This window comes from Magnolia sinica, chromosome 19, assembly GCF_029962835.1.
Source record: "Magnolia sinica isolate HGM2019 chromosome 19, MsV1, whole genome shotgun sequence".
NCBI classification, from domain to species: Eukaryota; Viridiplantae; Streptophyta; class Magnoliopsida; order Magnoliales; family Magnoliaceae; genus Magnolia; species Magnolia sinica.
The window spans coordinates 41811692-41827856 of NC_080591.1; the positions used below are offsets into that span (position 1 = coordinate 41811692).

Sequence of the window (16165 nt, forward strand, 5' to 3'; positions counted from 1 at the left end):
GCCCACAGAGATGTACTTGAAAAATCCACTCCGTCCATCTGTTTTTTAAGATCACAAAAGAATAGGAGTATAAAAATCAGGAAGATCCAAAACTCATGTGGGCCATACCAAACGAAAAAGTGGAGATTGAAAGCTTGGGGGCGACGGAAGTTTTGTATCAGGATAATATTTGTGGAAAAAAGTTTATCTGGCTGTTAGTAAACCCGTGAACAGTTTGGATGGCACATAAACATTATGGTCAGCTCCAGAATGGTTTCAACGATGGACGTTTCTGTTTCCACTGTTTCATTTAGTATGGCCCACCTGAGAATCCTGTCCTACTTTGATCTTTCAAAACAGATGGACGGAGTGGATTTGTCAATTACATCTCTACCGGCCCCACACAGCCTCAGGCACAGCAATATCTCTCAGCCCGGGGTCACAGGCAATCCGCTTCTCACGCATGTGGGCTTACCGAACTCAAACAGCACCCTTAAACGATGACTGGTGTCAGTCCTTAAGACCCGATGTAGAAACCCGTGTATAGAATGGAAAACTCGAGAAATAATGCAAATCCTCAGGCGGAAGATCCCACGGTAGAGAGAGAGAGAGAGAAGGTCCGTAGGACGTCGAAGGATAAGGAGGTGTGGGCCCCACAATAGACGGTGATGGATAAAGTGCTTGTTGTACAAAATTCGGGGCGCCTAACATGGTAAAGGTATCACCCCAGTCTGTACCGTCCTCACCCACTAACTGACAAGTATGGTGTAGGAGTGAATACCAGAATGAGGTAGGTTTGGATAAGTCTTGCCAATTCTACACGCGTGTATAACAACTATAACCTAGCTCCATACGTGCCTCTAATGTAAACGTGTGCCTTACCTGATCAGCCTTCTAGCCTAATTCTTCATGGGCTAAGTGTATTTACGCACTGGGGCCCACATAATGGAAGGCTTGGATCGGAGTCATGCATGAAGGGACGCCAATTGCCTGCGTCCCCCCAACAAGAAGTTGTGTACGTTGAAGCTATGTGGAGCCACTATGACTAACAAATCCATTCCATCCATCATCTTTGAAAGATCACAGTACGACAGGAGCTAAAATATGAGGCAAATCCAAGTATCAGGTGGACCACGAAACAATGAAAATGAAACGCCCGCCCTTGAAAACTTTCCGAAGCCTCGTGATGTTTACATGACATCGAAACCGTTGATGTGGTTATTCCCACTGGAATTAACTGAAAACAACTTTTTTGTTATTCCACGGAGGTTTTAATGTTAGGCATTCAATCCCCAATGTATCTGTTCTTCTAGCCTATCTTAACCTTAGATCTGCCAATTTTTATTTTATTTTTATTTTTAATCTTCCATCCTATTATGAGTTTGAGAAACTGATGGAACGGAACCTATAGCTGGCCTGGTGCACAACGCAATTTCGCGTCCATACGGAGGAAAGGGGACTCGGCCGGCTGTAGATGCGTGTCGTATTAAGAAACCTGGGTCAGCGGATACACTTCCTTTCTTTTGTACACGCGAGGATAAGAATCATATAATCGTTAAGGTATGAGTGCAGGGCAAAGCGAAGGTGCACATGACAATATCTGGCAGTCCCTAACTAACGAACTTTCTCACCTTTCTTTAAATGCGATTTGGTTACCTACCAAACATATCACATGTTCCCCGCACTTCTCCGACGTGGAACTTAACTTTGTTGTTCATATCTCTAAAAACCTATATTAATAAATAAAAGCATATATATATTAATATGGCAATGCCCCCACAAAATTAGAAAACACAGCAAATATGAAATAAGTGAAACCCGTTTCACACCCGCCTTTCATCGTCATGCTTCTTTGGCGAGGAAGCTCCTCGGGGGTTGTGAAAGGGTCTTTGGTAGAATGTCGGAGCTTCATTAGGAACTACCTCAAGAATGGCCAGATTAATCACACGTGCCCACATGTGTGATTGATCTAGCCATTGATGAGGTAGTGCGTACTTTGGTCATTCTATGTGCCAAAAATTAGTTATTACACTTATTATAATAAGAATAGCTGAGATGTGATCAATTGTGGAGATGAGCCCACCTATAGACCTGCATAGAAATAAGAAAATGTAGATAACGAGGGAAGTCGATGACGGCCATGGACCCTCCGATGCCTAAGTCAAGTAGGTAGATTCGGATTAAAAGGCTTGATCTTGGGTTTATTTTCTTACCTCCCTTCAGTTACAGTGGGTGTACTTATAAGATCCTTAGGTGGTTTTACGACTTGCGTATTCTTATGGGATTCATTGGAGGGTTCTTATTTGGATAGAAATCTACCTTTGAAAATATCATTGAGCCCGCATAGGTTGGCAAGATCTTCTAATAAAATCGTACTTAATCTTTCCTTTCTTGGTTTGAAGCGGGATTCTCTTTGGGTTTCTTATCCTGCCTCTAGCCGTGGTTGATCCGGTCAACTCTTCCATTAAGCAGCTCAGTTCGGAGCCAGCTTAGGGCACATTTCTTCATTGGGAGAATCACTTTGTACCAACCCGAACTTTTCAATACCCGAGTATTGAAAGTTTTTTAGTGTTACCATGAAATTTAACTTAATAAGTACACGTATGCGATACCAATCTAGTTATCCTAACCTTACATCTATTCTCCAATGCAAATATGACCGTTTGGAATAATCTCCCTTCATAGATCAGGTCATCCGACCGTTGATTTTAAGACAAGACCATCCATCAGGTGGTTCGATATATATGTCGTCCCTTAATTAAATTATTGAATAACTCTCTATCCATAATGATTTAGATGTAAGTCCTTTTGTAAAAACTATTTAAGAATGTGCATGTAACTATGTAAGACCATTAGGTTCCACAAAACCCTTAGATCAGCAATAATTATGAAAATGTCATTAACCTATACCCTTAAATTCCAAATCACATGGTTCTCATGATCTGTTTCATTGAAAATTGTATATCAGGCCTAATTATCATAAATTAATTATACATGTCAAATTTTAGCCCTTGGATCAGCAAGATCAATGGTTAAAACAAATATTCACTTGAGATGGCCCACCTAAGACTTGCATCCGCCTCATACTCTGATATGGGCCTTAATGAGAGACAAAAAAATGAATGAATAAAGTGGATTTACCCTGGACCACATGTGGGCCCCACATATAGACGATGTGTGTGTATAGGGAGTGCACACCCGCACCACACCAAAATCGAATACCCAGTAAAAGGAAGTGGACCTGACCATTTTCTTTAAAAAAGGCTCCCACCCGCATCTGGACGAACGGACAGCGTCCGTTTGGGACATGTGGTGGCCCACCATAACCGTCCATCACATGCAGACCTCACCTCCAACCAAGATGCAGTGAACGACAAAGCAAAACACACCATGATCAACCGTGGGAGGACCACCAGAACGCGAATCGGCCTCAAACTTTGGGCCATTACCCGAAACTCCCTACCAGGCCAAAGAACGGAGCAGATCCTCCAAAGAAATAATAGAAATGGGCCCCACAGACTACAGCAAGAACTGAACTAAACCCTTCCGCACTTATTCTGTTTTTCTTTCCGCAAACAATAGAGAAAACGAAGCGTTCTCCTCACGCGTAGGAAAATGTGAGGCATTTTCCTGGCTCCAATTTGAGCCATCCAAATTGAGGAAAGTAGAGTTCCAATCGCCTCCACGTCGTCCAAAAGAAAGGAAGGCGAATGAAAACTGCGGCATCTGATAGTTCCGCATGCAAGACAGTCGCACAACACAAGAAGAACGTCCACAAAATGCCACATCAAGACGATCAGATCGTTGATCTAGTGGGCCAGGGAACTATGAAAAGTGATCTCACGAAGTCCGGAAAGACTTCTTCGAACCCAAGTGTCCTGAAGAACGAATTTCCATTAACGTAAGCTCCTCCATCCCAACCGATCGCTGGATATTACGATCATTCTAATGTTCAAAAAACAATCTCGACCATCCATCTGTTAACCCTCTCAGGCCATCTCAACCTCCCAAAAAGGGTGGAGAAAAGACTCCACACAAACCAAGTTAAACCAAACCAGACCGCCCATAGAACGTAATACCTCACACAAGGAACGTTGCCTACCTACACACCCCTCTAACTCTACACAAGATGGTTCCTAAAACTACAAATCTATATAAACATCCCACATCTGAAGTTAGGGGACACATCAGTAAAAAAAGAGAGATAGAAGGACAAAAAATGAGAGAGGCAGAGAGAGAAAGAGAGAGAGGAAGAGAGAAAGAGGGACATTTAACTGAGTTAACTCAACTTGGTACGGCCAGCTGATTAATTTAGTGCATCCGGACTTTCTACCAAGAAAAAGAAGAAGAAGACAAGGGTCGATTGGTCATGGATACGACCCGCCAACATTAGGCTGTCGGGTTAGAATCGTGAGACCAAGCAATGTAAGATGCCCACCCCCTCTAGTACGAATTCTAATCTATAATAGTCTAGATTTAACTTCACCACATATTAAACCCTAGATTAAATTTAATCATTCAAGCCGTATGATTTAGGACGAATGCCTGCATCTGAACACATAATTTTGGTAGTGAGCGATTAAGTAACCAAAGGTGAGGGGTTCCTTTAAGCTCACCTTGATTGAAGTTGATATGATTTATCTTACCTTTTACATGTTTTCATGTTACAATGATTCTCTCCCTATAATTGTTTAATTTACCACTAACAATTATTTACCCTTTGAGAATTATGGTATGATGTTAATTACGAGTGATCTTTATTATTTTATGTGGGGCAATCGATACAAGCCTTGCCCTTACCTTTACCAATTTTGTTGAGTTAGCCATTGCTCCTCTCCTCTTTTGTTAAGTTAGCCATTGCTACTCTCCTCTTTGTTGAGTTAGCCATTGCTACTCTCCTCTATGTTGAGTTAGCCATTGTTACTCTCCTCTTTTATTGAGTTAGTCATTATTACTCTCCTTCTTTATTATGTTAGCCTTGTGCATCAACCTTTAAGGCTTGGGCATGTGTCTTGAAATTCCAAAGCTCTCATTATTCAATTTATTTTCTCTTTAGTGCAAGTATTATGTTGGGAATCCCACTTCTAGCGATCAAATAAATATCATGGACGTAATGTGGTTCGAGTAGCGGCCCCTGGGTCGACACATAATTTCATGAATTTTGGATAGTTGTGTACAAATCGATGTAAGTAATTCACAATGCGATTGGATGTTGTAAATAGTCATTCCGTGAACAAATCGTGTCATGTAATTCATTCGAGTCATGTATTGTTTCGTCTTGGGATACCCGCATAAATCCACGTTAACGTGGGACATGCCGACGAATCTCCGTAGAATGTGATGCGGGGTGAGCTAGATAACTCTAAATCATTTTTCACATTGTGGCGATCGCTAAGTGTAATGAACCGCATATACTTTGCTAGGCATGTATCACATGTAAGTTGCTTATGCATATTGATACCTCTCGTAGTAGTGGAGTACAGGATGTATCAGAACCCTTACATTACTTTTATAAATCTCTTGAATTATTGTTAATCTTAAAAGATAACCATCACTATGAGTAGGTAGTTAACCCTCTCCAACCGTACAGATGATGCAGGTGATGCACAAATTGAAAATCTAGAAGACCACATCCCTATAGAAGATTATATTGAATGAATAAGAAAGTAGTTTTTATGATTTAGTTTTCCATTCCATTATGAACTCAGTAATGTAATGACCTCCCATTGAGAGGGCATTTGGTAATTTGTTGAACTCTTTTACTCTGATGAAATAATAAGTACAGTCGATTTTTATTCTCGTGAATAGTTACCTTCATGAATGTAACTGGAAGTGATCTAAAAAAATAAATATAAATATAGGGTACGATTTCAAAGCATCCAATTCATTCAATTATTAACACCTGGTTTTCTCAAGCATGAGTATAAACTCTAACCGTGGAAATTTGGGATATTACACACTATATCATCTGAACTCTGTGCCATATCAACTTGAGACAAAAGTTCATCATAGTACTTTAGTCGGCTCAGCTTTGATATATTTCTCTTATGGTCAGTTACACTTCACACGTAGTGAACCAGTTTAGTTCTGCCCACAACAATTGCCCCCCACTTTTGAGCTCGTCCTAAATGTGCTTGGGAAGTAAGAGCCTAAACTGGTCCGAAAGTACAAGAATCAAAATTCAACTTTCAAATATCCCTATCTTTTTCAAATTTCAAATCAAGTTTGGGTTTTTCATTTGCTAGTGAAGACGGATGCTAAAAGGTCAACGCTCGACGGAATTTGAAAAGACATGATTACTGTCGCGAGATACAAGGGGACGTGTATTAATAGCAGGCCTCCATTCAGGTTCTAAACAAATCATGAGTCAACAACTGTGACTTGGGCCCACATGTTTGCACTCGGATGAGTTCCATGTTGTCATATGAGTGGCGCATCTATCGAAGCATCACCTCGGGCTCTCGTGCTGACACATGGCACTGTATAGTAGTAAATGCACGGTTTGTGGGCTCTATAAATACTACGGTCCTCCCTTCTATTCATTTGTTTGATTTGTGAAGCACGATCTCTACCGATTAAATTCTGACTTCAGCTTGGTCCCATACCTCCTCTCCCCGATATCTGTTCGAAGTTACCATGTTGGAGCCTTTTTCGGTATGTTAAAGACCATTCCCTTTTCTTATTTTCCTCTTTCAAATATCTCCTCTATTTCTTTGTCTTCTGGGGAAGATTCTAGTGCCACCATTGTCTCCGGTTTAGTACAAGAGGACTTAGTGGGCAGTCGCTCTGACTCTAGGTTTACACCGTCCATAAAGTCCGAGTCTCGAGAGCCTATCCCTTCACCTGAGGAGGAACCACCATCAAGAGTGGAACCATATGCTGGGGAGGCCTTCCTTACGACAAGTTGGGTCAGCCTCCTTGTCTTCTAGGGATATGGCCCTTATGGATTTTTATTTTTATTTTTTTTGTTCTAGGATGAGGATGGTTGACTTGTAGGCCGTTTGGTCAGAGTATATGATTCTCAGTTCGGTAACTTTCCCAAGCTGGTGAAGTTCTTGGTCGACCTCTCATGGGGGAGGTGTTGAGTGTGAAATATTGCATATTTCTCCCTATTTATACCTTGGTTTTATAAACATGATATGCTTAATCGATTTAATTGTGCATGTTTTCATGTGCGAGGTGATTTCAAAGGCTTAAGGTGAAATTGATGTCAAAAGGAAGATTTATGTACAAAAGATTACTAAAAGAAGATTTGGAGATTTGGAGTCATTAATAAAGAATTCACACGCCAAAGATCCAAGAAAACCAAATGAGGAATAAAGAGAATCAAAGATTTGAAGTGAAGAAAAGGAATCCTAAAATTGTTTTGAAAACAAACATATTCCTGAAATTGTTCTGAAAAAACATATTCTAAAATTCCGAGCCTATTTTGAAACTACGCAGAATGCATAAATTTGAGGCAGTTTCTAGATTTTTCTAACTCAGTGCAAAAGTTGGAGTTCCACAACTATAAATACGATTCCCTAGGATGCTTCAAAGCATCTTCTAGGGTTTGGAAAGGTTTCAAGGAACATACACAAGAGTGTAGCAGCCGCCAAAGAGTTTTTATTCTTCCCTAGTTTATTTTTCATGCTTTGTTTAAAAGATTTGGTTTCAATCATGTTTATGGTTGGCTAAACCTCTTAGCTGGGGCTAAGAGGTGAAGCTTGTAGCGTATTTGGATGTTTATTTTGCTTTGATTATTGTTCTTATTGAACTTCATTGATTTCTAGTTTAATATTAAGAGAATATTTTCAATTTTCTATAATTTATTGTGACTCAAATTACAATAGATGCTGTGATAGCTTTGGATATCTTCTTTTCCTATTTTGAAATAGTGAGATTGGTAAATTTCGTTGTTCACCATCATCTCCTGGGCATGGTAGGGTGATGGAATCCCTTCCAATCATCACAAATCTCCTCCATTGAGAATTAGGTCAATGAAAACTTCTGATTTGATTTAAATTGCTTTATCTTCTAAATGGATAGGATACGACTCCAATTCCAATTGTGTTCCTTGAATCAAGTAAGTTAGCATCTTGATAGCTACAAGTGGATCCTTGGCACCCTAGTTCCCACCTTTAAATTCATAAGTTTTAATCAACATTATTCACAATTACTCTCAATTATTCAGATTTCAATTTAGATCTTTTTCTAGTTCTGGTTCTAGTTATTTTTAGAATACGTACAAGTTTAGTCCATGTGGATTCGACCTCGGTCTTACCGAGTTATTATTACATTGCAACCCTACACTTGGGGTTGTAAACAAGTTTTTGGTGTCGTTACCGAGAACTGTGACTACGTTTTTCTAGAATTAATTGGTATTAGAATTAGGTTAAGATTAGGATTAACTTTTTACTTTTTTGTTTTAGGTTATGATTTTTTCTGAAATTATTTTTAAATACTAACATTGTTTTCTATTTTGTAGGATCTTAACATAGCAACTCCAATCCGGTAACCTCTTTCCAATTCTCTCTTTCTTTTCTAGATTTCTTATTTTCTTTAGTTTTCTTTCTTTCAGGTTTTAGTTTTTTGGTGCTTGAGGGTTGTGTGTTTCATGCCTAAGTGGGTTCGTGAAAACACTCAACGTCTCTTGAGTAAGGGAGGATTAGTCGAAGGGTTGCTTATCCATTAAAGGATTAGACACCACTTGAGATCCTCTTAGTTAATTGAAATAATGGCTGCAAATCAACCTCAACCACCAGTTGAGGAAGTTCAAGATGAAAATGAGGTACATAATACACCCCCGCCTCATATTCTACGAGATTATTTACAACTGGCCGGGGCGAGTACACCTTCGTGCATGATATTCCCATTGAATGCAAGAACTGTGGACATTAAACCAGGGATAATTCAACTCATTCCTAAGTTTCATGGACTAGAATCCGAAAGTCCGTACTTGCATATGAAAGAGTTCGATGAAATCATATATACATTACACTTCCTAAATGTGTCTGAGGACACAGTTAGACTGAAATTGTTTCCTTTCTATTTAAAAGAAAAGGCTAAGTCGTGGTTACATTCCTTAAGACCAAGGTCCATTGGCACGTGGAGTTCCTTAGAAAGTTTTTCCCCTATCATAAAAGAAATACCTTAAGGAAAACAATCATGAATTTTGCACAAAATGAGAATGAGACCTTCTTCCAATGTTGGGAGCAATTTAAGGATCTCATAAATTCATGTCCATAACATGGCTATGAAACATGGCGTATAACAAGCTTTTTCTATGAGGGATTGACTTCACCCATGTGTCAATTTGTAGAGATGATGTGTAATGGGGAATTCATGAATAAGGAAGCCAATCATGCGTGGGATTATTTCGATAAACTTGCTGAAAACACGCAATCATGGGATTCCTCTTCAAGAATTATCACTTATAAGAGTACTCAATCAAAAGAAAGGGGATGAATTTATGTTCAAAAAGAGAAAAATGATATAAATGCAAGAGTAGCCAAACTCATAAGAAAATTCGAGGCCATGGAACTTAAGAAGGTAGAACCCGAAAAGGTTGCAGAAGTTTTTTGTGGTATTTATACCTTGTAACATATATACAACTGAGAATTGCCCAACAATTCCTACTTTTCAAAAGATATTGAACGAGCAATCAAATGTCGTAAACAACTACCAAAAACCTTTCAGTGGACCCACCTTAAATACATATAACTCAAGTTAGAGGAACCATCCAAACTTCAGTTGGAGGAACGGACAAACGGCTACTCCTTAAGGGATCCTCAACCAATTTCTGAATCAAAGGAAACCTCAAGAGGATCCGTTCTTAAAATATATAGAAAACCAATAACTTTTTAATCAGGGTATGCTGCAAGTCTTCCAAGACCTTACAAAGGCCATACAAGGGCTTGAAACAAGAAATTCGATTGGGAAGAGGGATCCTTCCGGCTCAGCCTCTCCCCAACCCAAAACAGCAATATTAAATCAGTGACCCAAGCTCTTCAAAACAGATGGAGCAGGCTAAGTCTATCACCACTCTTAAGAGTGGGAAGACAATTGACAAATCTACTTCGGTGAGGGCTAAAAAACCTAAGGATCCAAAAATAGATGAGAATGATAGACCTAGCAATGCTCTACATAAGTTAGAACCGGAACCTTAAAGTAAGCCGATTGTGTCATTCCCTCAACAGTTGATTGCACCAAAACCTCTATCTAACTCTCAGGTATTCTAGAGGTACTTAAGCAAGTGAAGGTCAACATCCCTCTACTGGATGCCGATAAACAAATCTCTTCATATGCCAAATGTCTGAAAGATTTATGTACGACCAAAAGACGGTAAAACATACAAAAGAAAATCTTTTTAATAGAAAAAGTGAGTGTCATCCTCAAGCAAAATGTGTCACAAAAATACAAAGATCCCGGTAGCACAACCATCACTTGTGTAATTGGGAACTACCAGATTGAGCACGCACTTCTTGACTTATGGGCAAGTGTAAATATGATCCCTTACTCGGTTTATGAACAATTGGATCTAAGTGAATTAAAACCCACACGGACCACATTACAACTTACTAATTGCTCAGTTCGTGTACCGAGAGTGATGATTAAGGATGTGTTGGTCCAAGTTGATAAATTTTACTATTCAGTATATTTTATTGTCCTAGATACTTAACCTATCATAGATGTAAGCACTCAAATTCCTGTCATTTTTGGTCGCCTATTCCTTGCTACATCAAATGCCATCATTAATTATAGGAATGGAATTATGAATTTATCTTTCAAAAATATGATATTCGAGCACAACATCTTTTTCAACATAAAAAAACAACCAAAGGATGATGATGATACCCACGACATTAACATGATCGATTCTTTCATGGAAGATAGAGCAGTCCTGACTCTATACTCTGACACTCTAGAGACGTGCCTGGCCCACTCCCCTGATTTTGATGATGACATGATTAGGGAGATAGATGCCTTGCTTGATGCTCTGCTGGTACTTGAAGTTAAATGGTAGAGGCCACAATTTGAGAAATTTCCCCAAACCGATGTAGTGTCTCTACCGTCTAGCCTCAAAGCACCAAATCTTGACCTAAAACCTTTGCTCGCTAATCTTAAATATGTTTACTTAAGTCAAGATGAGACATACCCGGTGGTGATCTCTTCCCACCTTGAGAAGGAATAAGAGAGTATACTTATTTCTACTCTCATTGAGCATAAAGGAGCCATTGGATGGTCGATTGCTGACCTCAAGAGAATTTATCCTTAGATTTGTACTCACCGCATTCATCTTGAGGATAATGTAAAAATCTCCTGGCAACCACAACGTCGACTCAATCCAAATATGAAAGAAATGATTAAGGCTGAGGTACTTAAGTTGTTGGATGTAGGTATCATATACCCTATATCCGACAGTTAATGGGTGAGTCTAACTCAGGTAGTTCCTACGAAGTCCAGAATCACCATCGTAGCCAATGTCGACAATGAACTCGTGCCAACTAGAGTTGCTACTAGTTGGAGAATGTGCATTGACTACAGGAAGTTGAATACCGTCACAAGGAAACCACTTTCCTTTGCCCTTCATTGATCAAATTTTGGAAAGGCTAGCCGGTTACTCTTACTATTGCTTCCTTGACGGATATTCAAGCTACAATCAGATAGAAATAGCCCTTAAAGATTAAGAGAAGACAACATTCACATGTCTCTTTGGCACCTTTGCTTACCGAAGGATGTCATTCGGACTATGTAATGCCCCCGCCACTTTTCAACAATGCATGTTAAGTATTTTTATGACATGGTAAGGTAATATTTAGAGGTCTTCATGGACGATTTCTGTCTTTGGTCCATCTTTCAACGAGTGTTTGCAAAATCTTAAATGTGTGCTGAAGCGATGCGAGGAAAAAAATTTGGTTTTGAATTGGGAGAAATGTCATTTCATAGTTCTCAAAGGAATTGTACTTGGACACATAATTTCGTCCAAGGGAATTGAGGTAGACAAGGCAAAAATTGATCTTATCTCTAACCTACCTCCACCCAAGAGCGTACATGGCGTGCGATCCTTCTTAAGACATGCCAGATTTTACAGATGATTCGTAAAAGATTTTAGTCATCTCTCTTGTCCTTTATGTAATCTACTTCAAAAGGATACACCATTCGAGTGGAGTAAAGAATGCAAGAGAGCTTTTTCTAAGCTTAAGGGCATGTTGACTACCGCTCCTATCATGCAGCCACCATACTGGAGCATACATTTTGAGTTATGTGCGATGCGTTTGACTATATTATTGGGGTGGTGTTAGGCCATAGAAAAGAGAAGAAGCCCTATGTGATTCATTGTGCAAGTAGAACTCTAAATTCGGCCCAAGCAAACTATTTTACTACGGAGAAGGAACTCTTAGTCGTAGTGTTTACTTTGGACAAATTTAGGTCCTACTTGATCGGATCCAAAATCATCATTTACACTGATCATGCGACGCTAAAGTACCTTATTTCTAAGAATGATGCCAAGCCCCGCTTGATAAGATAGATCCTTCTACTCCAAGAATTCGACATAGAAATACGAGATAAAAAGGGAGTAGAGAATGTAGTGGTTGACCATCTCTCTAGGCTTGATCTTCCTGATTCCCTTGAACTAACACAGATAAATGACATGTTCTCCGATGAACAATTGTTTAAACTTTTCCAATTACCTTGGTTTGTTGACATAACGAATTATCTTGCCAAAGGTTTCGCACCGACATATTGGACTGCGCAAGATAAGAAGAAATTCTTTATCGATGAACACAAGTTCTTCTAAGATGATCCTTATTTGTTTAAATATTGCCAAGACCAAATTCTAAGGAGATGTGTGCTGGACATTGAACATCAAAGTTTCATCTCCTTTTGTCACCCTCAGGCCTGTGATGGTTACTTTTCTAATAAAAAGACCATGGCCAAAATTCTGTAGTGCGGCTTTTACTGGCTCATGATGTTCAGAAATACTCATGAGTTTTGCAAAGATTGTGAGTATTGTCAAAAATTGAGAGGGTTGTCTCATCGAAATGTGATGCCTCTAAACCTCATTTTTATCATTGAAGCATTCGATTGCTGGGGCATCGATTTCATGGGACCATTCCCCCAATCCTTTGGGAATATTTACATTTTGTTAGTAGTAGACTATGTCACTAAGTGGGGTCGAAGCGATCCCGTGCCGGAATAATGATCATAAAACGGTCATTCGATTTTTAAAAGAAAATATCATTTCCCGGTTCGGAATGCCACGGGCTATCATTAGTGATGGAGGTTCATACTTTTGTAATAGGCCATTTAAGAACTTAATGAAGAAATATGGCATCTCTCATAAAGTGAGCACTCCAGACTACCTGTAGACAAGTGGACAAGGCGAGATTTTCAACAGGGAAATTAAACAAATTCTGAAAAAAACGATTAACCCTGACCGTAAGGATTGGTCGATTTGCTTGATTAATGTCTTATGGGCTTACCGTACAACTTTTAAGACCCTCATCGAAATGTCTCCCTTTAGACTCGTCTATGGGAAAGCTTACCACTTGCCTGTAGAGTTGGAACATATAGCCTACTGGGCTATCAAAAAACTACATTTTAACTTGGACAACGCTGGCTCGCTGCGCAAACTTCAATTGAATGAACTCGAAGAAATTCGAAACGATGCATATGAGAACTTGAAAATTTACAAGGACATGATGAAGGTGTTTCATGATCTGAACATCCTTCGAAAATCATTCACATTTGGCCAAAAAGTCCTTCTATACAATTCTCAAATACATCTTTTTCCAGAAAAACTTCAATCTCGTTGGACCGGTCCTTTCATTATTACTACTGTTTATTCTCATGACGTCGTCGAGATAAAGAATCCAACGAATGGCAATATTTTCAAAGTAAATGGACATTGTCTCAAGCCATTTGCTGAGAAGTTTGATTCAAAGGACATATCCATACCTCTGACTGATCTTGTGTACTAGGATTGACCTCCTAATCTGATGGAAGTGTAGTTAGGTTTATTACTTTCATAAAATTTAGGATTAGGATAGTTTGATTTCAATTTGTTCAGTCTTCGTGCTAACCCATTTACATGTTAAGAACTTTGGAAAAGCTTCAATTCTCCTTCTTCAGGTATTATCCTCTCATCACTTCTCATTCATTGTCTCATGTACATTGCATGTTCATATCTTTTACATTGAGGACAATATAAGTTTTAGGTTATGGGGTATGGATTAGGTAAACTAATCAGTGTTTTCTTAGTTTTGAACAAAAATTGTGAAAATTTTTAAATTCTCAAGTTAAAAACATGTTTGGGAAATGATAATTTATGAAATTAAGAATGCTTTGTGTATGATGATAAGATGGAGATTGAACTTTGAATTCTTAGAGTTTGATCAACCAAGTAGGCTATCGTCTCAATTCTTGCATTTAATTGATTAAGAGGAAGTTTGAATATCATGTTAATCTAAGTCACAAACCACATTTAAATTGCTATATGTGAATTGTACTAGAATTTATCATTATTAGTATGTGTATCATTGATAGATATTGAGAATTAAGTCTAGAGAATTTTATCCACCTCAAAAAGATGAAAAGAACCAGTTAAAAAATAGAGAAATTGACAAAAAGGTCATGTATGATGAAAAGACTGAAAATGAATGAAAAGAATGAATAAATAAAAGGGACCGTCGATATAAAATCATAAACTGAAAAAAAGAAGGAAAAAGTGATGAACTCGGAATCAGTACTTGATTATTCAATAAAACTTGAGGTAATGAGCAAGGCTAACATTATGAAATAGTAGTATGTTATGGAAAGTAAATAGAATTCACTAAGAACATTGGAAAATTTTGATATATGAACTTATGCTCTTAAATGATTGATAAAGAAACTTTTTGATTGATTGCTCGTGTGATTCGGCTTTAGGTTTTCAAAATTGCACTCTTGCTTCTTTAAATCGTACTCATTCATACTTAATTATACGAAAGATTATTTTCTGAAAGTGATTTAAACATTGAAGATTGAAGATCACTTCATGCATGTTTTGCTCGAGACTAGCAAAATGCTAGTTGGGGGGTGTGTTGAGTGTGAAATATTGCATATTTCCCCCTATTTATACCATAGTTTTATAAACATGATGTGCTTCATCGATTTAATTATGCATGTTTTCATGTGCGAGGTGATTTCGAGAGCTTAAAGTAAAATTGATGTCAAAAGGAAGTTTTATGCTCGAAAGATTACTAAATGAATATTTGGAGATTTGAAAGTCATTAATAAAGAATTCACATGTCAAAAATTCAAGAAAATCAAGTGAGGAATGAAAAAAATTCAAAGATTTGAAGTGAAAAAATGGAATCATGAAATTGTCCTGAAAACAAACATATTCCTGAAATTGTCATGCAAAAACATATTCTAAAACTTCGAGTCTATTTTGAAACTGTGCGGAGTGCATAAATTTAAGGCGGTTTAAAATTTGAGTCTATTTTAGGAAAACTACGTAGAGTGCGAAAATTTGAGACGGTTTCTAGATTTTTCCAACTCAGTGCGAAAGTTGGAGTTCCACAACTATGAATAGGACTCCCTAGGATGTTCCAAATCATCTTATAGGATTTGGAAAGGTCTCAAGAAGCATACACAAGGGTGGAGCAGCAGCCAAAGAGTTTTTCTTCTTCCCTAGTTTATTTTTCATGCTTTGTTTAAGAGATTTGGTTTTAATCATGTCTATGGTTAGGGTTAAGAGGTAAAGCTTGTAGCGTATTTAGATGTTTATTTTGTTTTGATTCTTGTTCTTATTGAACTTCATTAATTTCTAGTTTGATATTAAGGGAATATTTTCAGTTTTCTATGATTTATTGTAACTCAAATTACAATAGATGTTGTGATAGCTTTAGATATATTCTTTTCCTGTTTTGAGATAGTGAGATTGGTAAATTCTGTTGTTCACCATCGTCTCCTAGGCATAGTAGGGTGATGGAATCCCTTCCAATCATTACAATTCTCCTCTATTGAGAATTAGGTCAATGAAAAGTTCAGATTTGATTTAAATTGTTTTATCTTCCGATTGGATAAGATAAGACTCTCATTTCAATTGTGTTCCTTGAATCAAGTAAGGTAGTATCTTGATAGCTATAAGTGGATCCTTGGCACCCTAGCTAGTTCCCACATTTAAATTCATAAGTTTTAATTAACATTATTCACCATT

The 16165-nt window shown here is 38.2% G+C and overlaps 1 non-coding gene across 1 annotated transcript; it reads right to left on the minus strand.

Annotated features, from left to right (window-relative positions):
- Positions 1–9107: 9107 nt before the first annotated feature.
- LOC131235905 (small nucleolar RNA R71) lies at positions 9108–9215 on the minus strand. Its single transcript, XR_009166420.1, has one exon. It is a non-coding gene; the product is annotated as a small nucleolar RNA R71 (small nucleolar RNA).
- Positions 9216–16165: the final 6950 nt, after the last annotated feature.